Source organism: Manacus vitellinus, unplaced genomic scaffold (genome assembly GCF_001715985.3).
Source record: "Manacus vitellinus isolate BGI_N305 unplaced genomic scaffold, ASM171598v3 scaffold_5_pilon, whole genome shotgun sequence".
NCBI classification, from domain to species: Eukaryota; Metazoa; Chordata; class Aves; order Passeriformes; family Pipridae; genus Manacus; species Manacus vitellinus.
This window is the reverse complement of record NW_021940682.1, coordinates 7,202,782-7,212,924: the sequence shown is the minus strand read 5'-3', so window position 1 is coordinate 7,212,924 and position 10,143 is coordinate 7,202,782.

Below are 10,143 nucleotides of genomic sequence, written 5' to 3'. Positions count from 1 at the left end.
AAAACTACTTATTGTTGTCTTTGCCTGGATGTAGAGGAGGATATTCTGCAGGAATGAGTCAGATCTGATCAGGTTTACGTAGAAAGCCAGGGAAGCAATATTTAATTCTGAGGAAGCTTCTCTTCCAGGACAACTCGACCGTGTTAATGACAATGAACTGAATTGTGTCATGAACATCTTGTCACTTAGTTTCCAAAACCAGCATGTCACAATGATAGCTGAAAGACGAACTCTAGTGTTTGTTTCTTTGTTCTTTTCAACCCATAGTCCTCTGAAAATGTATAGATAGCTGGAAAGAGAGAGGATTTTCAGTGTAGGGCAGCTCCAAAGAAGGTCAGTGTGGGAGGTGAGAGGCTGCCTTTTGACTCATCTGAAATTCTCTCTTATGAGCTGCGCTGTTTGAGCCTTGGCCATCCCATCCACAGCCCACACACTGACTCCCATACATGCAGGGCAAGTCCCCAGCATGGCACTCATCAACTATCTTCCTAAATGACCTTGAGCTACCTGGAGGATTCTCTCTGACTTTTGTGAACAGAGGACTTATAATGACAGAAAATGTAACAAAATCCAGGAGTAACTTGCCGAACTGTAGCTAACAAAATGAAAGAGTGTGGTGAAGTCAGAGCTAGCAGTCCCTTGCAAAACCCCATTTCTCAGAAAATTGTGTTTTATTGTTTCCAGCCCTGCTAGCTCACATTACACCACAGCTAAACCTAGCAGGGCCCTGTTATTCATCAGTCAGTTTTATGGCATGACAGGAGTCTGCAAAATTAGAAACCAGTTAAACAAATTAAAAAATTTAATGGAATCCTCTATCTGCATCTTGCAAAAGAAAAAAGGAAATGCCTTGGGATATGTTTTTCTCATAGGGAGGATCATATGGGCCCCCAAAAGGCAACAACAGCAAGGTGGCCACTGGAGAGAGAGAAAAATCTCACAAAATTTTATGAAGGAAATGAAAATATGATTCCTGTCAAGTCACCCCTCATAAGTCCGTCTTTTCTCATCAACATCTCAGACCATGTGATATTGAGAAAAAATGAAAACACTAGCTGTGACTGTGAACTACTTTTCCCCTCTAATTTTATTTTGCTTCAACTGTCCAGAGAGCAAATCTTCTGGGAGGTATCCAAGACCTCAACATCTAAGGAACCCTTTCTAGAATCTAAATATAATAGCTCTGCCAATTTAGCTGACATATGTGGTTATTTCAGTGACAAAGTACTCTGGGACCTTCTAATCCCCTTCTCAAAAAAAAACAAAAAAAAGGAAAGAAATAAAACCCCAGCATCACTTTATTTATCTCCCCAAAATATTTTGGTGTGTGGTCTTTGGAAAAACGGCTCATTTAAAATCATTTTTATAACTGGTTATTGAATGGATGGTGATCTATAGGCTATTCTTCTCATCAAGATGTCACCCACTGTCAGGTCTGACTAATAAGAGTTTATAGACCAGCGGTGAGTATAAGCAGTCTCAGTGACACGAATACAAACTCAGCAGCTCAGCTTACTGCAGCTTAGCACGGATTAATTTCCCATGGCAGATGCCAGCCTCATGCCAAAAAAGACTAACCCCATCTTTATGATTCTTCTCTTCTTCACAATTGTCAATCTGTGCAAGTACAGAGATAACTAGAAACAGGCCCAAATTACAGAGTGTGGATCTCTGCAGCACTTCTTTGAACTTGTGCTATGCCTGAGTTTTCCTTCAGGCTCCTCTCCAGTCCTTTCCTTTATAAAACTATTCAGAGTTTGGTCTGTTTTTACCCTTTTTATCAACAGGTCTGTTTAAGCAGCAGTGATGTAAATGATGTTAACTCTCAGGTAATTAAGTTTTTTCTCTCCATCTTTTCCCAGGGAATGATTAAGAGTATAGAAGTGTACTATGGTTTGGTAGAGTGGTTTGTTTGCTATTATTATCCTTTTTGTTTATACTGGAGGGTGTTGGCCTTTTGGCAGTGAGAGGATGATATTGATGAGGGTCACAAAAATCCTTAGGTCTTGCAGAGAATCAACTATTATTCTTGAAGCAGCTTCCAGGGAAGCTCTGTCTCAGCGTATGTGACCTCTACTCTACAAGCAAAAAAGGTTGCCTTGTGCCTGAGGAACAGAACTCTGGCATGAACTTGGTAATAGTTAAGATATGCTGGGCCATGGAGCATCTCTGAAAGCCTGCAGGAAAAACTCATAAGAACCTAGGATATGGCAGTGAGGTCAGATGAACCTCAAGCCAGGGCCCTGAATTTATAATGTGATGTCCCAAGGATGAAAGAAAGGGACTGATGTCCTGTGCTGGAAGTGGCCTACTAGAGATGACAGAAAACCCTACAGAGAGGTGTTGCCAAGCAGGTTTAATAACAGTGAGTATGTTAGATTTGCTCTCAAACTACAACTTTTTGTTTTATTTCTAGGCCTTCCAGGTTCCAAATGCTGTCTGGGAAGCTTCCAGATTCCTATTGAGGGATCCTAGGAGTGTTTCAGCTGAACTGCAGATGACTTTGGGCTGAAGCCATGGGAAATTTTCTAAGCTCTAAACCAGGTCAGTAACTTTTTAATGTTTAAACATTTTTAAAATGTTTAACAATAGAAATTCAAAGGTTACATGTTCCTATTGACTGAGAAGAAAGCTGGAGTGGAATTAGGCAGGAGAAATCCTGCAAAACACATGAAGAGGGTGTGAGTTGGCAAAAGAAAGTAAGGGAGACTCATCTCCTTGGAGAGACTCTGAAAGAAGGGAGTTCTGTGGTCCTTGTTAGTAGTAGGAGCTGAAAACCCTGAGCTCCTAAGTGTGCACTCATCTAGGGGAAAGCTGGGAAAAGCCACATATAGGTCTCTCCAGAGTATTTCAGGTGAGCCAAGATTTCATGTTCCCTTGGATAAAAGGTGTGTAAGTATTGTTAGAGCATATGGCTCATAATTCTTTACATTGCCAGGTTTGTAGCCCCAGAACTCTGCAGTAACAGTGTATCAAACCTCAGTGTGCTAGAAGAGGAGAGAAAGGTGATTTTGGCCAAGATTTGCATGTGCTCTCACACCCTCATGTGTTCTTCATCCTGTTCCACCCCTGGATTAGGATTTATTTTTCTCTCCTCATCTGGGTGTTTGGTGGCTCTAAGCCTGTTCTTTGCTTCCTCACATCACTTCTTTAGGGCTTTGGTTTATACTCTGCCTTCTGTTTCACTCTGTGTGTAGTCTGTCTTCAGTTTAGGGAGGTCCCGATAAGCTGCACATGGATGTGATGGCATCTTGATGCCCTAGGTGACATCTGCACCTACCATTCTCACAGCACTTCTTCTACTGCTCCTTCTAGTGCTTCCACATCTAGATAATCACTTTCATTTAGAATGGGCTTGATATTTTTATTAAGAATTCCTCGAGTATTACAACATGTTTTACCTGCCTGCAGCAGACTCACAGGAGTACAGGTGTGTGCTGGAGAGCAAGGAGAACTGGGAAGGGTCCAATTTATCCTATTACCAGTTTGAGGGTCACTTAGATGCATTGTCTGTGGGAACAATGGAGAGGGAAAAGGGAACACAGAAAAGCTGCTCCAATAATTCCCAACTGCCTCCCTCTCCATCCCGCTTCTTCCTGACACTGTCCTTCTCCACCAGGCTTTCAAATTGTTTCCTCTGAGAAGTCGTAGAACGTTTTACTGCTTTGCTTTTCAACAGATCTATTAGTTGTCTGTGAATTTCTCAACTGCCTTGGGAAAAGAGCAGAAACAGGACCAGTCAAAAGCTGACTGGTGTGATGGCTTTCCAGCTAGCATAGCTGGCTTAGGGGGTTGTAATTGTGCTCGAGAACTTACCTTTGCTTTAACACAGCCAGAGCTCCTCAGTACACCTTGGTGTAAGAGGACTAGAGAGAAGAAGCAGAGCCCAGAGTGACTGATTGAAGCGTTGTTTTATCTGGAGTGTTTGTTCAACATAAACACTAGAAAGTTAAGCATTGTAAAATAAAACTGTAGCTGCTTGCAAAAATAAAATCCAAAGAAGTCACCTGAAAAAAAAAAAAAGTCATATTCCTTTCCCAGTAGCTTTTAAGGAAACTTTCCCCCTCCTCAAATTACCATGACTCTATGTGGCTTATTCTACAATATAGATTTTAATATTTTTGCTAAAATTTATTCCAGCTGTTGCTAATCATGGAGATATGAATAATATTATTATAAAGAGTCTTGAATGGACCTGGTGCAGATTTATTAATTTGTAATTTTTCCATTTTAAACCCAAATATTAAAAAATAGATGAAAAGAAAGAAAGGTAATTGTAACCACTGGCTTCTACTTTACCATGATGAAATTGAGCTTGCTCGGTAATCAGAGAATAAATGTAGAGATTTCCTGATTTTATCCAAGAGCCTGATTTTATCAGACCATTTGCAGTGACTGCAATTCAATTGAGTCTGGGTGATGCCAGAAGATCTCATGTATAAATCAGTTACTTTTAGGAGAGAACTGCTGCTGCATTTCAGCTCAGATATTACAGAAAACAAGACCAACTGAATCTGAATAGGGAACAGACTTGGGGTCTCTAATCTCTGTTTTTATTTTGACACATGAACTGGCAAGAGACAATTACATTGGGGGATATACAGCCAACTCTGAAGACTGAGTATAGGGTCAAATTAACTGATTCAGTCCAGTCCAAGTTGAAGATGCCTCCTTTATCTCACCAAAATCAAATTCATCTTCTGAATCCAATGCCTCCCTACAGGAGCAATATGAGTCCCAACCACTAAATATTGATTAGAGTTTCTTACCCTGTGTTTGACTCCAGTGCCCTCAGCAGCTCAGCATCCAGCTGTACAGCTACATGACAATTCCCTTTCACAGTCTTGTAGGAAGCCTATGGTGTCTGACTTACTAATATCCATTTCCTGGGAAAGCTATCCTTTTAAAACAACTTCTCTCTAGCCAGATCTCTGCTTTAACCAGCCTCACACTCATGCTGATCTGCTTGTACTCAGAAACACTGTTCCAGGTAGAGTGAAAATGTCATCCAGGGCTATGCACTGTAAGTGAAAAAAATGGTGGGCCCTTTAAGATTCCCTCATTTGCTTATCCAGAAGTGGGCCTATCTTGAATTGGGTTTTCCCTTTTTAATTTCTGTGGTTCTGAGCCATTAACTGATTTCCATGAAATGCATAAAAATTCAGCTTAAACTGTCTTGTACTTAATCAGCAATAAGTAGATGAATGTTATAAGTGATAACTCTTACGACTCAAGCCCTATAGCCTGCACTTTTCCCTTGCTCTGCTGCAATAAAAAAGGTCTGTCAGACAAGGGCAAGACTGAGGACTTTCTTTGGCTTTGGGAAATTTCTTTTGCAACTCTTCCAGCATAGGAAAAGTGCAGATCCATGCTCAGTAGGGAAAGAGAAATGCTTTCACTCCTCCGCTTGCCATTTCTTCACGGTTCTGAACACTCAAATCACGCACACAAAAATGGAAAATACTAATCTCCTCACCTGATGAGTGAATCTGCTGGAGTGGGCAACCTCAGCCACCTCTGCCACAATCTGCCTCCACTTGGTAGGTGAAAAATCCAGTTCTTCTCATTACTGCGGATTGTCCCACCTTTGTATTGTCCCTGACCTTTAAACTGTGACTACCAAACACAAGTCACTCTGTACCACTTGCTGGGTGCCTCCCCTCTGTCAAATCGTGGATGTTCCATCCACTGTGGAGATTCAAAGACTCTGTACAATCCTGCCCACAGACTAAGGCTTAACCCGGGTTTCTTCAAGGGCAGAAAGTGCATTTGTTTCGTGAGCTGAAAAAGAGATTCCCTCTAATCCAGTAACAACGATGGCAAGCTTTTTCTCGGCTTGAAATCTCTCATTTTGTACAAGCATATGAAGAAGGTGACAAATGGATATGAAAATGGGTCACAGAGGATTCTGTGTTACTTGCCATCTGTGTCAGGGATGGGAAATGAGCATCCGTGAGGATCCACCAAACCGTGCTTACCATGTGATATCTTCTTGTTGATATCACTTTGTAAATACTGAGGGGTTTGAATTTTCAGGGCTGATATTTAGCACACACTCTGACTGCCATGGTGAGAAGGCTTGGGAGGGGTTGTGGGCTGAACTTGAAATACTATATCCCTATTGAAAAGGAGAGGTCATCTTGAGGATATTGGATTTCTTTGTCTTCTAAGGATCACAGAACCAGGATACTAAGAAGTTTTCCTCTCCTGCTTATACTACTTCTGGCTCTTGGCCACAGTTGAAAGTGAAAGCAAAGCCACAGGAACTTTTGCTGGACTTCAGGAACAATTCAAAAAGAGAAACTTTCTGTCATCTGCATAGACCTAGAAGCAATTTGGTAACAAGGAAAAAAGGATCATAATTAGGATTTTTCCAACCCAGTACAGTTTTTCACTGTTTAGTGCTCCCAGTAACTCCAAAGTTCAAATCCCGCTTACTAAACAGAATTATGCCTGCACTGAACTCCTTGAAGGGGCTCTGTAGCACATGGATTGTTCTCTGTCTCTCCAAAGCTCTTCCAGCACAGACAGCACATTGGATTAAAGATGCCAAACTTAGTTCCAGAGTTGCAATGCTCCCTCATTTAGGATGGCAATTTCCTTTAATAGCTAGCAGAACCTGGTGGCTGCCTCATTCCTTAGTTTATTTATTTTTTACTTTTTTTTTTTTTTTTTTGCTTCTAACCATATGAACATAATTGGTATCAACTGAAGATTATGTGCATGGCAGATACAGAGTTTCATCCCGGGGCTACTGAAATGAATTGCAGAACCATTCAGTAACTGACTACAAGCAGAAATCAATTGGACCAGTTACCAAATGACTTAGTTTAAATGTAAAATTATTTGTTCAGACAGCAAGAAACTATTTACATGTGCTACTTCTGAAATTTACCTCTAGCTATGACCATATGGTAATTTAACTTTTAAATTGTATTTACTGCATTCTTATACTTTAATCAGTCAATGCAAAGCTAAACTCCTCAGAACTCCGCGTTTAAGTCTGAAACTCAAAACACTTGCAGTTTCTCTCTGCCTTTGAGCAGTTGCCATCTTCAGATAATAACAGATCAATCAGTGCTCAACCCTTTGAAGTGTATCCGTTCAAATGTGTCTCCTGCCTTGCATACGCTGCCGTATGTTTTACTCCAAGTGGAGCCTAAACTTTCCTGTTTCAGAAGTAACGAGCTCTGCTCAATTAGCAGAGCCAGGTTTTTTTTGAGCATCGCACATAATTAGTTTCAAGGTCTCTAGTTTTAACAGCCACTTGCTAATCTTTTTTATATAGCTGGCACAGAACTTGTGATTCAAATACAAGGAGGCAGTCAAATAGCTGGAGTGCTTCAACTACACACTGTTCTCTAGAACTCAGCTAGGCTTTTCTGAGAACCAATTTGGCTTCACATTTCAGGAGCGATGACATGGCTACTTTAGGTAGAGAAAGAATCAAGCCTTGCAGAAGGAAGAAATACTTATTAGACCACACATTTTTGGAAGTGGTAAAGCTGCTTTGGAGCAAATTATCTCTGCTGTATTCTCTTCTTTCTCTCTTTCCTCTCCCTCTATGTATATGCCTGCATATATATGTACAGACTTGACAACCAGTGTTCAGCAGTGTTCAGTACGTGTTCTTCTGCTCTCTGAATTCTTTTTGCTTTTAGTTTATTTATAGGTAGTCAGGACTTCTAGCAATAGACAACTTGAATTCAGTTTGTGATGGTGACTGCTGCACGACAAGGTAATGTTTCCCTTTGTAGCGAAAGGAGAAGGTGATATGTTTGTATTTCAGCAGGTCTTGGTGTGAAAAACAGGAGGCCTTCCTCCATGCCTGACTGGAGCATTGCTTTGTCTCTTTCCGATGTTCGCTTGAGGGAAGAAAGGAAAGATCTGATCGGTCTTGGAGAAGTGAGAATAGATTTTCTTCTCGTACAAGAAACTTGGCAAATCAGTGTACAAAATGTACAAATATCAATGCAAAATATAAAATGTATGCAAAAGAACACTTTATGCATATAATTTCAATAAGCATATGAGAAAACAGTTTAAAAAATAAATAGGGATTTTCTCCCTTGCAAACTCTAGGTTTCTGTGCCAGATGAAAGCTAATGGCCAGTGTTGGTGCCCTCCTATGGAGAGTAAGGGTAAGGAGTCCTGAATTGGTCAGGACTGCCATCTCTCTCTTTTTGGTGTTATCAAGCATGGTAGGTGATGAAAGCGAACAGGAAATTGTAGATCTGTATAAGAAGCAATGTTATTTATTCCACAGAGTGTGCCTATTGTACTATGTGACATTAGATGGCTGTGTATGATCCTGTCATAAGGTATTGACAGGAAATTCCTTGACAGGAAAATTTCTTTTTATCACCTCTTCATCATTTACCATTTTAGAACTCTGCATTTTTGGTGAGCTTTATGTGAAGAACTAGTTAAGCTCAAAGAGTGAACAGCAGGACTTGTGGCACAGCAGGGACATCTACCACAGTCCTGGATAACAAATGGAGAGACCTGTCTGGTTGCCTGATGGCAACCCTGGGCCCTGTTTTGTGGCAGGAGCAGGTGGGCTGTCCCCAACCTGTGATGATGGAGAAGGACAGAAGGCTGAAAGACATTGGTGAGAAAGGCTGTGTGGACCCTGATCCATGGGTGAGTAGACCAGAGGTACAGGGGGAGGGACAGCCTGCTGAGGAGCAGCTGGGCTGCTGAGTATATTGGGTTTGTTGGGGTCACATAGCAGTGCTGCTGACCCCCCTTTAGGCTGCCTGGCTCACCCACGTGCAGTACATATGCCCCAGAGAATAGCTGGACTCTCAGCTGCCCATTTCAGAACTACAGGGGATTGAAGATTTTGTTTGGTGGAGTAAATCAGAATTTCAAATATTACCTTCAGCCTACTGTAAGGTAATTTCAACATTTAAATCCTACACATTACAGTCTACTCTTTCCCTTCCTCCCCCACCCCCCCGTAACTGTCACCATTTTAATTTATGTCAACAAAAAGTCCCAATTCCACCTTTAGGCACGTGAAATAATGACTTAATTTCCAGAGCTGCTGGGCACTTGTGGGCTTTGGTACTTCAATGCCTCAGGATACCAGGCTGTTTCTCTTCCCATGCCCATACACAGATGTTGAGGTCTAGTTTTACACACCCAAACTTTGAAACTTTGGTGAAAATTAACACTAACACACCTCCATGAATGGTGTCCCATGCTGGTGAAAGCTCCAGGTAGCCAACTGCCTAAATGTCATCAGCAACTTAAAGAGAAACTTTGAATTGATGACTCTGCTTCTGGTGGAGTTTCCTCTTGTCCCGGATATAAACACACTGTCCTAGTTGGAGTTAACTGTTATTTTTAGCTATGACAAAAGTGCATCTGAAAAGCCTGTTCTGTTGCACTTGGAAAATACCAGATCACTCGAAGTGCCAAATATGCTGGGGGAAAAAGCATTCCTGGAGCGGGCTTGCCCCAGACAGTCTGCGTGAACTCTCCACGGCTTCCGCTCCCCTCTTTTTCCCACAAGCAGGCAGGCACGCTCACACGCTCGCACGGAGAGCAGCTTGGAACTGCACAGGCTGGTGGTGAACTGTGCTCAGTGTATCGTTTCTCAAGAACAAATTCAAAGTATGTCCAGTATGTTCATTCACCTAATTGAATCTAAGCTGCTTTGCCAAGCGGTGTTATTGCCGTGGTTGGTTATAAGCAGGAGGCTTTCTCTAAATGGCAAAACCTCATTAATAGAGTCCATGTTTTCATGTTTTTTGAAAAATCCATGACTACATACCTTTTGTGCAGGGCTGAATAGAGGATCTGACCACAGCCTTTCCTTAAGTGAAAGTTACTGGGAGTTGTCACTAAGACAAGAAAGGTCATGTATGGGAGGGGATGGACTCACTGCAGGTCTCAAATGATTTTGAAAGAGAGACAGGGGCTGGACCAGAGTAGAGAAAACAAGTTCCATGGCACCAAAACGCTTTCCCCTCCAGCAGGACACAGCGGGGGACTGTTTGGCACAGCTGATGCTGCAGCGTGGAGGGTGTGGGCGAGCACTGATGCTGTGGAGCAGCGTGGATGCGGTGCAGCAGCATCGATACTGGATCAGCACGCACGCTGTGGATGCTGTGGAACAGCGCGGGTGCCGTGGAG